Source organism: Macrotis lagotis, chromosome 1 (assembly GCF_037893015.1).
Source record: "Macrotis lagotis isolate mMagLag1 chromosome 1, bilby.v1.9.chrom.fasta, whole genome shotgun sequence".
Lineage (NCBI taxonomy): Eukaryota > Metazoa > Chordata > Mammalia > Peramelemorphia > Peramelidae > Macrotis > Macrotis lagotis.
Genome location: NC_133658.1, coordinates 55,185,618 through 55,198,603, shown reverse-complemented (window position 1 = coordinate 55,198,603; position 12,986 = coordinate 55,185,618). Strand labels below are relative to the sequence as shown.

The 12,986-nt window shown below is 35.0% G+C and overlaps 1 protein-coding gene and 1 pseudogene across 9 annotated transcripts in view; both read right to left on the bottom strand.

The window, feature by feature from the left end:
- Positions 1-12,986, bottom strand: part of ZCCHC14 (zinc finger CCHC-type containing 14) — a 127,880-nt gene that overhangs the window by 28,304 nt on the left and 86,590 nt on the right. The window lies entirely within an intron of this gene.
- On the bottom strand, positions 11,786-12,610 carry LOC141498464 (UDP-glucuronic acid decarboxylase 1 pseudogene; annotated as a pseudogene).

Genomic DNA, 12,986 nt, shown 5'->3' with positions numbered 1-12,986 from the left:
ACATATTTCATCTGTACTTCACTTTTTAAAAAAAAGGTTTTCCTGACACCTTCTCTTTAAGCTGTCACAAAGGATGTAATCCAGCAAACTTATAAAATGGATATACTATATTATGCTGCTAAATCCATACTGCTACAATTCTTCTAGGCTAATTTAATATAAAACTGCCTTACCAATTCTTGACCAGAACTCTAAATCTTTTAATTTCTTCTGCAAATTTTTCATAATCATTTTTCCTTTACATTAATCTCTCTCCTCTATTTGTGCACTTCTTTGAAGTATAAATTCTTCAAACAGGATATGGTGTTAATCAAATTTTTCTATCCTCAGCAGTAAAATAAAAGTGTCTATTGACTGAATGAATGAGTAACCCAATATTGTCCATTTAATCTTTTAAAAAATGGGTTTTCATCAATATTTTGTTTTTCATTGACTAGCTTGTCCCTTGTGACTTTCACTCAAGAGGGAGAAAAAAAATCAACAAAACTAATCAATAAATTGGTTGTGATGATTGCTCTTTACATTATTTTGTATGTATTTTGTTTTCCTGGCTCTCATTTTAATTTGCATCCTTTTGGGTAAGTCTATGCCTCTCCATATTCATCACTATCATCATTTCTCACAGCACAGTAATTTTTTTTTTAGTTTTTTGCAAGGCAAATGGGGTTAAGTGGCTTGCCCAAGGCCACACAACTAGGTAATTATTAAGTGTCTGAGACCGATTTGAACCCAGGGACTCCTGACTCCAAGGTTGGTGCTTTATCTACTACGCCACCTAGCCACCCCATGTAATTTTCTATTACATTCAAGTATCACAGGTTTGGGTTTTTTTTTTTTTGGGGGGGGAGCTAGGTGATTGAGAGGGTAAAGTCTAAAGCCAGGAAGGCTCCTCTTCAATTTCAGCCCCAGATTCTTCCAAGTTGTGTGACCCAGGAAAAGTAACTTAATCCTGTTTGCCTCAGTTTTCTTATTTATAAAACAAGATGGAGAAGGTAATGGCAAATCATTACAGTCTCTTTGCCATGAAATTCCCAAATGCATTCCAAAGAGTTGAACATGAGTGAAAAATGATAGAATAACAAAGAAATCACAGTGTAGCTACCTCCTAATCACTAGATAACTACTTTGTTTCTAGTTCTTTGCTATTCACACAGGGTCATCTCCAGTCATCCTGATCCATATTTGGCCACTGGATTCAGATGGTTCCAGAGAACAAAGTGAAGCAGGTGACTTTGCATAGCCCTCCCTCACTTAATTCCAATTCACTTGTGTGTCATAGCTTCCCCTCCCTGATGTCCTGGTCCTTTTTGAGAATGAAGGGCAAACAACAATGGTTCTTTGCTACCACAAAAAAGTGTTGCTATAAATATTTTGCTTTATTACGGATCCTCTCTTTTCATCAATGACTTCTTTGGAAAAGGCAACAATGGATCTTTGGGTCAAAAAGTATAGCTAGTTTAGTCATTTTATTTGTCTGATTTCAAACTGCTTTCCAGAATGACCTAATTCAGTTATCCATTGCATTCTAAATCTATTTTAACACTTCAGTTGATAGTTGGTGTAATTCTGTTGGTGTTGATACTTTCTCCACTGAGGTAAATCATCTCATAATTTTAGGGCAAATTTTAGAATTGCTGAGGTAAAAAAATTTAGATACCCTGTATGCCCTCCAAACTTGGCTAGGACTTGATCCTAGAATCACTGACTTGTACTGCAATCTATTCTTGGGTCTCCAGACTCTACCTAAGCTAAGGGTAGCTCATATGTGGTCTGTGGAACTTTTTTAAAAAAACTGTATTTCAGTATAATGATTTTGTTTCATAGTCCTATATTTTTATTTTATTCATTTAAAGACAGTATTCAGCGAAAGGGTCACCAATAGGATTAATGAGATTGCCAAAGAGGTCCAAGATTAAAAACCCCTGTTCCTTTCCAGTTCTTGGAACTCTGACCTTTAATCTCTTTGCCATTTAAGAGTCATTAAGAGTGAAACGTTATCAGAGATGGATGTTATGGTTTTCTGCTCTAGGATACAAATGAAAATTTTTCCTTTATTATTATTGTCCTATATTCCAGATTTTGCTACTATTCCTCCATTGGCCTACAGAATTGGCAAAACTTTTCTTGACTAGCCCCTTTTCTAGCTGCTATAACCTTAGGAAGGAGTTGCTTGAAACTACTAGTTTCTCATTAAAGGCATCTTTAAAACAATTCCTTCTTCTACTTCAAGGTAGGCAAATGTAAGCAATAGTACATGTGCCAAAGGTAGAAAGATCATGCCACTAGTCAATTCAGCAATCATGTATTACTAGGTACCAACTATGTCCTGTGCCAAGCACTGGGAATACAAAGAAAGGACAACAAACCAACAGTCCCTGGCCCTCAAAGAACTAACAAACTAATGGGGGAGATAATATATAAGGAACTATATATAAGCAATCTATATACTGAATGCTTTGGAAATAAATTCAAAGAGGAGGTACTTAAATTTGTGGCTGAGGGAAGGCTTATAAATGGCTTCCACATTGATTGATGATCATTTATTAAGAACCATCATCACTAATCAATGTGGATCTATCTGCACTAAGTAGCTGAGATGTACCATAAGTCTTTGGCCCATAATAACCTTCAGGACATCACTTTGGATCGTACTGATTGTCTTCTTATTGAATCAAGAATACTGCACCTCTTTAAGATTTACTGATACTTTACTTTTGATGGAATTAAACACTGCCTTCTTAGAAATGGATGAACTATCCTGTGGGTAGACTCTGTGGAGTTCCTGTTTGTTCATTTAGTAGCTTTTGTATTTCTCCATCATTTTCATCAAACTAGTCTTGATGATTGGGAATATTCTGATATAGATGAACAAATGCAGTGCTGTACACCAAATCTATGAAAGTTTAACATATCTATATCTATAGACATCTCTCTATCTATCTATCTATCTATCTATCTATCTATCTATCTATCTAAATCCAGTATTGGCCTCTAATGTGGAGCTGGGAGGGAGGCAGAGAGTTAACTCAGAACTCAAAAATGTAACAAAAATAAATAAAAATAAAGGCAATGCGACCTGTGCCACTCCTGCCAAAAAAAAAAAGGAAAAGGAAAAGAAAAGAAAAAGAGTGGAAAAGTAGAAAGGAGCCTTGTTACTAAGGAAGAAATGAAAGAACCTTGCCTATAACTGAATATAGAGTGAGAGAGAGTGAGTGGAAGCATGGTGAGGAAGTTAGTAAGGGGAGAACATTCAGAGGGGAAAGATGAACATGTTGAATTTAATACAGAATGATTTGGAAATAAATTTAAATGAATACTGGATATCCAGTTTGAGATATCTTGTAAGCAGTTGAAGATTTGAGTATGGATATCAGGAGAGGGGTTTAGGTTAGACAAATGGATCTGAGAATCATCTGCATAAAGATTCAAGCAGAGATCAAAGTGAAACAGTATAGACAGAAAAGAGAAGGGTTCCAGGACAGAGCACTGACAGACATCTTCAGTTACTGGGTATCATGTGGGTGAAGATCCAGCAAGGGAATCTGAGAAAGAGGAATCAGATTTTCAGTACTCAGAGAGAACACCGTCAGAGAAACCTCACAACAATCAGGGTCAATTCTTGGTCATTTTCTTTGCCAAGGCAAATTTGTCTATGTACAACAGTAATCCATCCTGTCTTGTTGGGCATATTTTCCATTCTATTATCCCTGTTCTCACTATCTTCAGCTGAGATTTGCATGGCAGTCCTGGATTCAGGATCCCTGGAATGGGAAGACAATGTTGGGGTAGGAGCAGAACTACCTCTGCTAAGTAAGGTCAGATAGTCAGGATCCAGACAGATTAAGCCTGAGGGTAAAATTACCAGGGTGTCTCTGGTCAGCTACAAAGTGGGGCAAGGGAGAGCATGTTGGGGAGGAAGGAAGGGGTAATAAAAGAGTTGCAAGGGACCCCAGAGTGCCTGGACTGGAGTGGAAGGGCTGCTCAAGGAATACAGTAAACTCCCAGGTTTACAGTCGACTGTAAACAAACAGATAAAAACTACCTTCCCTTGGCTTCAACCTGTCCTCATACTGTCCAAAGTTGTAGTCTCTTGCCTTCTTTTCCTTGTACCCACAATTAAATTTCTCAGTTTCTCCAGGCAGCTAATCTTTTCTTTATATTAAGAAACTAAAAGGTGATGAAAGTAATATAGGCCAAATGTGAATGATATCCTTAATGGGACCCTGTGGGTATGTGGAGAGTATTTGCATTTTTAAAAGAGGAATGGGTTAAAACAAATGAATCTTAAAAGAGATTTCTGTCCAGAAATGTCTTTCTGATGCTCTTAGGATATCAAAGATATAGGTCACTTTTTCCCCCCCCTGCTTCTCATTTAATCTCATTTGGCACTATTTGCTCTAAAATTCAAGTCTTGCTTTAAGTTATATGTCCTTTTTTCCTCTATTGTTAATAAAGTAATATATGCTAACTTATTACATTAAGCTAATAGGGTAAAATATTTAGAGCAATTAAGAGTTGTTTTGAGAAGAGAAACCAACCTGGCTATTAAAAAGTCTGTTATCAGGATAAATCTAAGTGCTTATTTCTCTTTAAAAGATAAGAACCCTGGAATAAATGATTGGGGGGTTTGAGAGATACCTCACATTTAAATTTCCATTTTTAAAAGGTCAATAAATATCTTACATGTTTAAATGGAATGAAAAGGTCTTTTAATTTGCTTTTGAACTTTCCTTCTAATTATCTTTTTTTTTGGCAAGGCAATGGGGCTGTGACTTGCCCAAGGTGACACAACTAAGTAACTATTAAGTGTCTGAGGTCAAATTTGAACTCAGATCCTCCTGACTTCAGGATCAGTGCTCTTTCCACTCTGCCACCTAAATAACCCTTATCTTTCCCTATAGAAAACACTACTCCAGGTTTTCCCAAGTCATTTTGGAAAAACCACATATTCTTATCATGGAGAGATTTAGGCATAAATACATACTAACATTATTTTACAAAGATTCTTTCATTTGTTTCCAGATATACTGATTTCTTTTTCCCCAAATTGATAAGCGGTATATTTGGGGCAGCTAGGAGGTACATAACAGTGAACAGAGCCATGGACCTAAAGTTGGAAGATCTGAGTTCAAATCTTGCCTCAGATCACACACTAGCTGTGTGATTGTGGGAAAGTAACTTAACCCCATTTGCCTCAGTTTCCTCATCTGTAAAATGATCTGGGGAAGGAAATGGCAAACCACTCCAGTATCTTTTGCCAAGAAAATTCCAAATGGGATCATGCAGGGTCAGATAACATTGAACAACAAAAATAGTATTAAATAAAGCAAAATGTGGAAAATAATAAACTCTTAAGTCCTCGATTTTTGAAAAAGATAAGGTGGAAGGTATATTTTATTTCATTTATTTATTTTTAAGTTTTTTGCTAGGCAATGGGGTTAAGTGGCTTGCTCAAGGCCACACAGCTAGGTAATTACTAAGTGAGACCTCATTTGAACCCAGGTACTCCTGACTCCAGGGTTGGTGCCCTATCCACTGTGCCACCCAGCCACCCCGAAGGTATATTTTAAAATACAATATATATGCAAGTACAACAGTGTTATGTTACTACACAACGACCTTTAATCTTACTTGCATAATTGCAAAATTTGGTTTTCAGATATAGGTCAAAGCTAGAAGTGATTAAAATTAAAGAAGGGAGTAAGAACTAGTTTTCAAGTTTTAACCCTTCTGAGACTTTGGAATTTCCCCCCTGAAAAACCAGAAAACAAACATGATAAATAATGTACATCAGTAGTGTCAAATTCAAAAAAGAAAAAAAAAGGGCTACTAAGCCTTATGTAAGAATCTCTGTAGGCTATATATTACTTAGAAAATCACATGAAAACATGTTCTATTGTATTTTTCTTTATTTTGTTAAATATTTCCTAATTACATTTTAAATTAGTTCACTCTATAGGCCTCAATTTGACATATCTAATGTACATGTATATGTTTTTAGGCAGTTGCCAGTGAATAGGGGGTTGGGTCTGCATTCAGAAAGACAGTCACGTGGCATTGGATAAATCAAAACCTCTGCCTACTTCAGTTCTTTCAAGATAACAATAGTTCTTATCTCCCAAGGTAGGTGTAGAAATTAAATGAGATGTTTGTAAAGTGTTTAGGACAGTGCCTGGCACAAAACAGATACTTAACAAATGCTTATTCCTTCCCTTCCCCCCTAAAATAATTTATAATTTTCATATTTAATTTATAAATTTAATTTGTAAAACCATAATAATCTCAAAAGGTAGTAGAATTATTATTGCTACTTTTAATTCATTTTTTGACATTTGAAATCTCATTTGACTGATATTTAATTTTTTATATGGCAGCCTAGGTGGCCCAGTGATAGGCCTAGAATCAGGAAGACCCAAATTCAAATATGGCCACAGACATTTAAAGCTGCTTGAGCCTGGGCAAGTCATTTCACTTGTTTCCTCCTTTGTAAAATGAGCTAGAGAAGGAATTGGGCAAACAATTCCAGTATCTTTGCCAAGAAAACCTCAAATGGGATCATGAAGAGTTGAAGAAAAATGACTGCACAACTATTTTTTATATCAATTTTCCTCTTTCACTTCTCTACTAATCTGAGTGCCATCCTTTTTTTGCAGAAATTAAAAAAAAAGTCCACAAGAATTAAAAGAGTATATATAATGTGCCTGGCATAGTGACTAGGGGCCCAAGCTGCTTATGTATGAATGGGGAAGCCATAGGTACATATAAATCTATGTGGAATACAAATAAGTTAAATAAACAGTAGTTAGGGAGGAAGGATGATAATAGCTAGGTGGAAGGGAATTTGGATAATGCTTCACAGGTGAGGAGAGATGGAATTCCAGGTGCATGGCAAACAGCTAGCCCAAAGGTCTGGAAAGGGAGTGAAAGACCCAGAGAAAAGGCCAATCTGGCTAAATCAAAATGTATAAGAAATATAAAATGAAGCTGGAAAAGCAGGTTGAAGTCAAGTTGTGAAAGGCTTCAAAAGTTAGACAAGAGAGGTATGTTATACCACAGGAGATCTCTTGGACATCAGACTTTATCAGAGAAGTTTCCATAGTCAACATCTAATTTTAACTTCACTGATTTCATTTGTACAAAAACTTAAATTTTAGGAGATCAATATTATTCATTTTATCTTTCATGATCCTCAAGCTGCAAGAGTTACTATTTTTCCTCCAATTTATTTAATATCAGCATTTATATTTAAGCTAGATTTCCATTTGTATACATCTGTAATTTAGCATGTCAGATGGTGTGATATGATTATCCAAAAGTAGTTTCTAACTACTGCTTTTCTCAGCAGCTTTTGTCAAATAGTAAAGGTGATTTTGATCTTCAGGTGCATTAATTTGTTTCTGTATGTTATATACAAACTACTCTATTGATTGATTTTTTTTAAAGACTATATGAAATAATTTTGACAATTACTAGTTTGTAGAATGTTTGAGCTTCCTTCTTTCCTACTTCCCCACTACTATTTCCTTTGAGATTCTTGAATTCTTTGTTTCTCTGGATTAACTTGACTTTTTTTTAGTTTTCTAAAGGTATCTTCTGCTTTCTGATTGGTATGGAATTGAAAAAATAAATTTAAATAATGTTATTTTTAAAAATATTGGTATGTCACACAATATGACCAGAAAGTACAATGATCAATGTTGGAAGGGATGTGAGTAATCTGGGACAATAATACTTTGTTGGTGGAAATATGAACTCATCCAACCTTTCTGGGGAGAAATTTGGAATTATGCCCAAAAGACAACAAAAATGTGCATACCCCTTGATCAAACAATACCACTACTGGGTCTATACCCTGAAAAGATTATGAAAAAGGGTAAAAACAGCACCTGTACAAAAATTTTCATAGCAGCCCTCTTTGTGGTGGCAAAGAATTAGAAATTGAATGAATGTCTGTCAATTGGGGAATGGCTTAATAAACTGTGGTATATGTATGTGATGGAACACTATTGTTCTATTAGAAACTAGGAGGGATGGGAATTCAGGGAAACCTGGAAGGATTTGCATGAACTGATACTGAGTGAGATGAGCAGAACCAGAAGAACATTGTACACCCTAACAGCAACATAGGGATGATCAACCTTTAATGGACTTGCTCATACCAACAGGGTAACAACCAGGCGCGATTTTGAAATATCTGCAATGGAGAATGCCATCTGTATCCTGAGAAAGAATTGTGGAATTTGAACAAAGACTAAAGACTATGACCTTTAATTTTTAAAAATTGTTATCTTATTATGCAATTCTGCTATATCTCATACTTTATATTTCTTTCTTAAGGATCTGATTTCTCTCTCATCACATTCAACTTAGATCAGTGCATACTATTAAAAAAATAAAACATTGGTATGGCCCAACCACAAGTAATATCTTTCCACATAGTTATATTTGTCTGTATTTTTTTTAACAAGTGCTTTGTAGCTATATTCATATAATTCGTGTGTCTTGGTAGGTGAATTCAAAAACATTTTGTATAATCTATAGTTATTTTGAGAATTTCTTTTCCTGCTATGTTAAATTTTGTTGCCGAGTTTTGAGGATTCTCTAAGTAGACTATCCTTTCTTCTTTTTCTTTTTTTTTTTGCTTAACATTTATTCATTCAATTTATTTTTCTTGTCTGATTACTATACCAGGCATTTCTTGAAACTTTGTCAATACTGATGATAATATAAATATTTGTTTTTAACCTTTACTCTTGCTAGAAAGGTCTATACTCTTATCTCCATTGCACAGAATACTGGCTTTTGGTTTTAGATGAATACAACTTTATCACATTAAAGGTTTGTTTTATTCATTGTTTAGTGTTTTTTAGCATGTGGAAATTGTATATTGTTAAGTTACTTTTTAAACTACTGATATAACCATGCGATTATTAATTTGTTAATAATGCGATCTATGTCATTTTTCCCTAATATTAAACTTGTAGAACTTCCTACATGTAAAAAATTCTTTTTTGATGAAGCTGCTGCGGCTTCTTTGCCAGGATTTGTGCAAATGCTGATTAGAGATAATACTATGGTTTTTCTTTATCTGCTTCAGATATAAAGACTACATTTATATGATTGAAGGATTTTGATAAACATTTGATGAAATGCTAGATTTATTTGACCTTTGAATGTTTAAGAGAATTTAACTTGTTAAATGCTTTCTGGTTCTGTCTTTTTTCCCCTATTGGAAGTACATTTAGAGCCTGTTCAATTACTTTTTCTGAGATTGGGTTAAATGATCTCTTTCTTATTCTCTTTATTTACTCATTTCATTTAAATTTATAATTAAACTTATAATTTCATTGAGAAAATAGTATCTACCAATTTCTTTAATTGTTGTGATTCTCCTTTTTTCATTTTTGATGATTTAATTTTTCTTTTAAAAAAATCTCATAAAATGGCCAATTTTTTTGTTTTCTTAAAAATTTAGTTTTACATAAAGGTTTTTCAATTTTGTTAAAGTAGTCTTTGATTTTTTTTTTAGGTTTTTGCAAGGCAAACGGGGTTAAGTGGCTTGCCCAAGGCCACACAGCTAGGTAATTATTAAGTGTCTGAGACCGGATTTGAACCCAGATACTCCTGACTCCAGGACCAGTGCTTTATCCACTACACCACCTAGCCACCCCCATAGTCTTTGATTTTAAGTTTCTATTTTTGTATTTAGTTGGAGTTTTAAAATAAAGTGGGATTTTTTTCTTCTTGATAGGTTCAACATGTCAAATGTTATCAAATCAACAAGTACTTAAAGAATGCTTGTTATCTACCAAGTGCAGTGCTAAGTCCCAGGAAGACAGAGAAAAGAAATTCTTGCTCTCCTGGATCACATAGTCTAAATGGAAGGCCACCTGAAAATAGCTATTTTCAATTGATCCTGTATATATTCTGTGTGAGGATAATTAACAGAGGAAAGGGGATCAGTTAAGGTTTCGTGCCAAAAGTAGGACTTCAGCTGAGACAGGATGCAATCCTGGAAGTTCAGGTCTGGGGAAAAACCAATGACAATGTCTAGGGTCAGGACAGAGGATGTCTTGTGAGAGAAATAACTGGAGAATTTGTGGAAGGGAATAGTTCTAAAAAGACTGGAAAAGTAGGGAAATGGTCAAGTGATAAAGAACTTATATGTGATTTTGGAAATAACAGTACTGACTTGCGGTGGTCTGGAATGGAGTTAACATAGATTACCATTTTATTTTAGGAAGATTTAAGAGCCCAGTGAAGGGTGGAATGGAGGGTAGACAGAGATTTGAATCTGAGACTATTTCCAAGGAGATCCTTGATAGGAGAGGTGGCAATGTTGAAGCAAAGCAATTTGATGAAATTTTCTACTGTTTCTTAGGTTTTATTTTTTTATTCAAATTCTTGCTATCTGATCTCCAAGTAATTTTTAATCTTTTCTTCAAAGGCCTTTTTATTGAATATAACATTTTTTGCATTATAGTCAATAAATATGTGTTCAATATTTTTCTGTATTTTTTGTTTGCTTTAGTATGTTCAGTGAAAATATACATATATATCAAGCATTGATATTAATTTATTATCTTTAAGTATAATGTTTGTTAACCTCTTTTAATTAAGATTATATTTGCTGATACCTTAATCTGAAATTGTGACTACTGCTTTTTTGAATTCATCTAAAGCATAACAAATTTTGCTCCAATTTCTTATTTTAACTGTGTGAATGTCTTTTCAGTGTGTCTATTTTAAATAACACTGTTGGATTGTGCTAATACTCTCTGTAACTCCTTCATTTTATGACTGAGTTCATCCCATTCACAGTTGTAGTAAAATGTGTATTTCCTCCCTTCAAATCTTTTTATACTTTTCTCCTCTTTCTTTTTCTTTATATCCTCTTTACAAAGAAATGGGTATTGAGAAACTTGGGGCTATATATCTGATCCAGTATGTTTCCATTCCACCGTTCCTCCTTCTCCTTGTGACATCACTTTTTAAAAAAGTTGAATATGCTATTTTAATAAAAATTATAACTGCTGTCAACCAATAATACAATAACCTTCCCCCCCCAGAGTACAACACAGTAAGTGCTTTAAAATATCCTTATCCATGATAATCAATGAAATATCTCCAAATCAAATGAGTAACTAAAACTAAAACCTTGGAAAATTTATGAATCCAAAGAAACATAAAAATTTCAAACAGAATTCTCATATATACTCTTGAAGACTCAATCCCATCATTTTACTTGCCCAACAATACTGTTAAACTTCTCCTATGCATAGTATAAGTATGGGACCCATAGTTTATAAATAAAATTGGCATTTTTTCATTTCATTCATCTTCCTTCTCAGCTTCACAAGGAAACCAGTAAATAAAACTGTCAAGTGACAGTCAACAAAGGATCTTCACAGCAGGATAAAAAACTTTGAAAATACTCAAAGATGTTTCTATTCTATTTGTACATTAAAAAAACAGATTTTAAAAAGTGCAAGGTAAAATTTTCAGGTTTTCTGAGTGTGTGTGTGTGTGTTGGGGAAGGGTTTAGGCACATCCATATCCTTAAAGCAAGCTTCAGGATGAAATTCCAGTTTCTGCTTCATGACCGTTTTAATTTTTTTTTTTTTAGGTTTTTGCAAGGCAAATGGGGTTAAGTGGCTAGCCCAAGGCCACACAGCTAGGTAATTATTAAGTGTCTGGGACCGGATTTGAACCCAGATACTCCTGACTCCTGGGCCAGTGCTTTATCCACTAAGTCACCTAGCCACCCCGGTTTAAGTCTTTCTTAAAAAAAAAAGGGAAAAAATACATACTTTCAAATGTAAAAGAGGGAATTTTCCTGTCCAAAGAAGCAAATCCCTCCTTCAGTTATGTCATGTTTGGTCTTTTTTTATCCTTGCAGGTTTTGATTTGGGGATGTATTGATTATTTGCTTGGTACTCGAGTTCTTTGAGGAAATAGTGAATTGCCTTATTTAAGCCTTCTTCCAAAAGGACCACCAGCTCCCACCCCAGCATTAGCTTGGCTTTTTGGATTTTTTGGCTTTGGCTTTCTTCTCTGGGGGGGGGTCACCCTGGGCTTCTGAGAGAAACTGAATTTCACTATCACTATTGCTACACCAGAAAGGCAAATTCTAGAACTGTGTGCTCTTCTGGGTTCCCCAAGTTGACAGGGCTACTAACATTGCTATTCATTAAGTCCACAAAGTCCATTCACTAGGTCATTGACATACTGGAACAGAGGCTCCCCTTGGAGAGCTTGCAAAATGAAGTTACTGACAACTCATTCATATGCCCATCATTCATATGCATTCATGGCCCAAAAGTATTGAATATTCTAGCCAACTCGTACTTCAACCCCTTCCTGCTTCATGTAGGCATAACACTTGGTCCTGCTACAAGCTTTCCTTCATCATAACAGGCTCCAGGTTCTATTGGATTCACAAGGCTCCAATAATTTTCACTCTGGGGGTGGGCTGGATCTTCATATAGGTGAAGGCCAGAAGATGTGCTCCAACACGTTTTGCCAATCCCAGCATATTTGGTATCCTAATTGTGTTGGTCTTTCATGTCATGATAGGATTGTACATTTAGTTCGGAGAAGCAGGAAATGCTAGATGATAAATCTGGTCCAACATGAGATACAATGATGAAAACGTGATATTCAAAGGTCTTTGAAATGTAGAGGGGTTGTACAATATTGTGGTTAATTAGCTCAAAGTTTTTCATGGTTGATCCAATGTTTCACATTTCTTTTCCAAAATTCTTTTTCGATCCTTTTTTGATAAAAATTTCACTGGTGGGTACTTCTGAGTAAAGCTTTTTTCCAAGTCTCTGATTTTTTTCTCTCAATGGTGCAACTGCCTCTTCTATCTTAATTTCTATTTTTTTGTTCTCCTTTTCCTGAAAGACCAAAATTGCTTCCAACAGCTGCTCAGATTTCCATAAGCTTGGGACTCCAAGGTCCACTTTAGCCATGTGAGTTCTTTG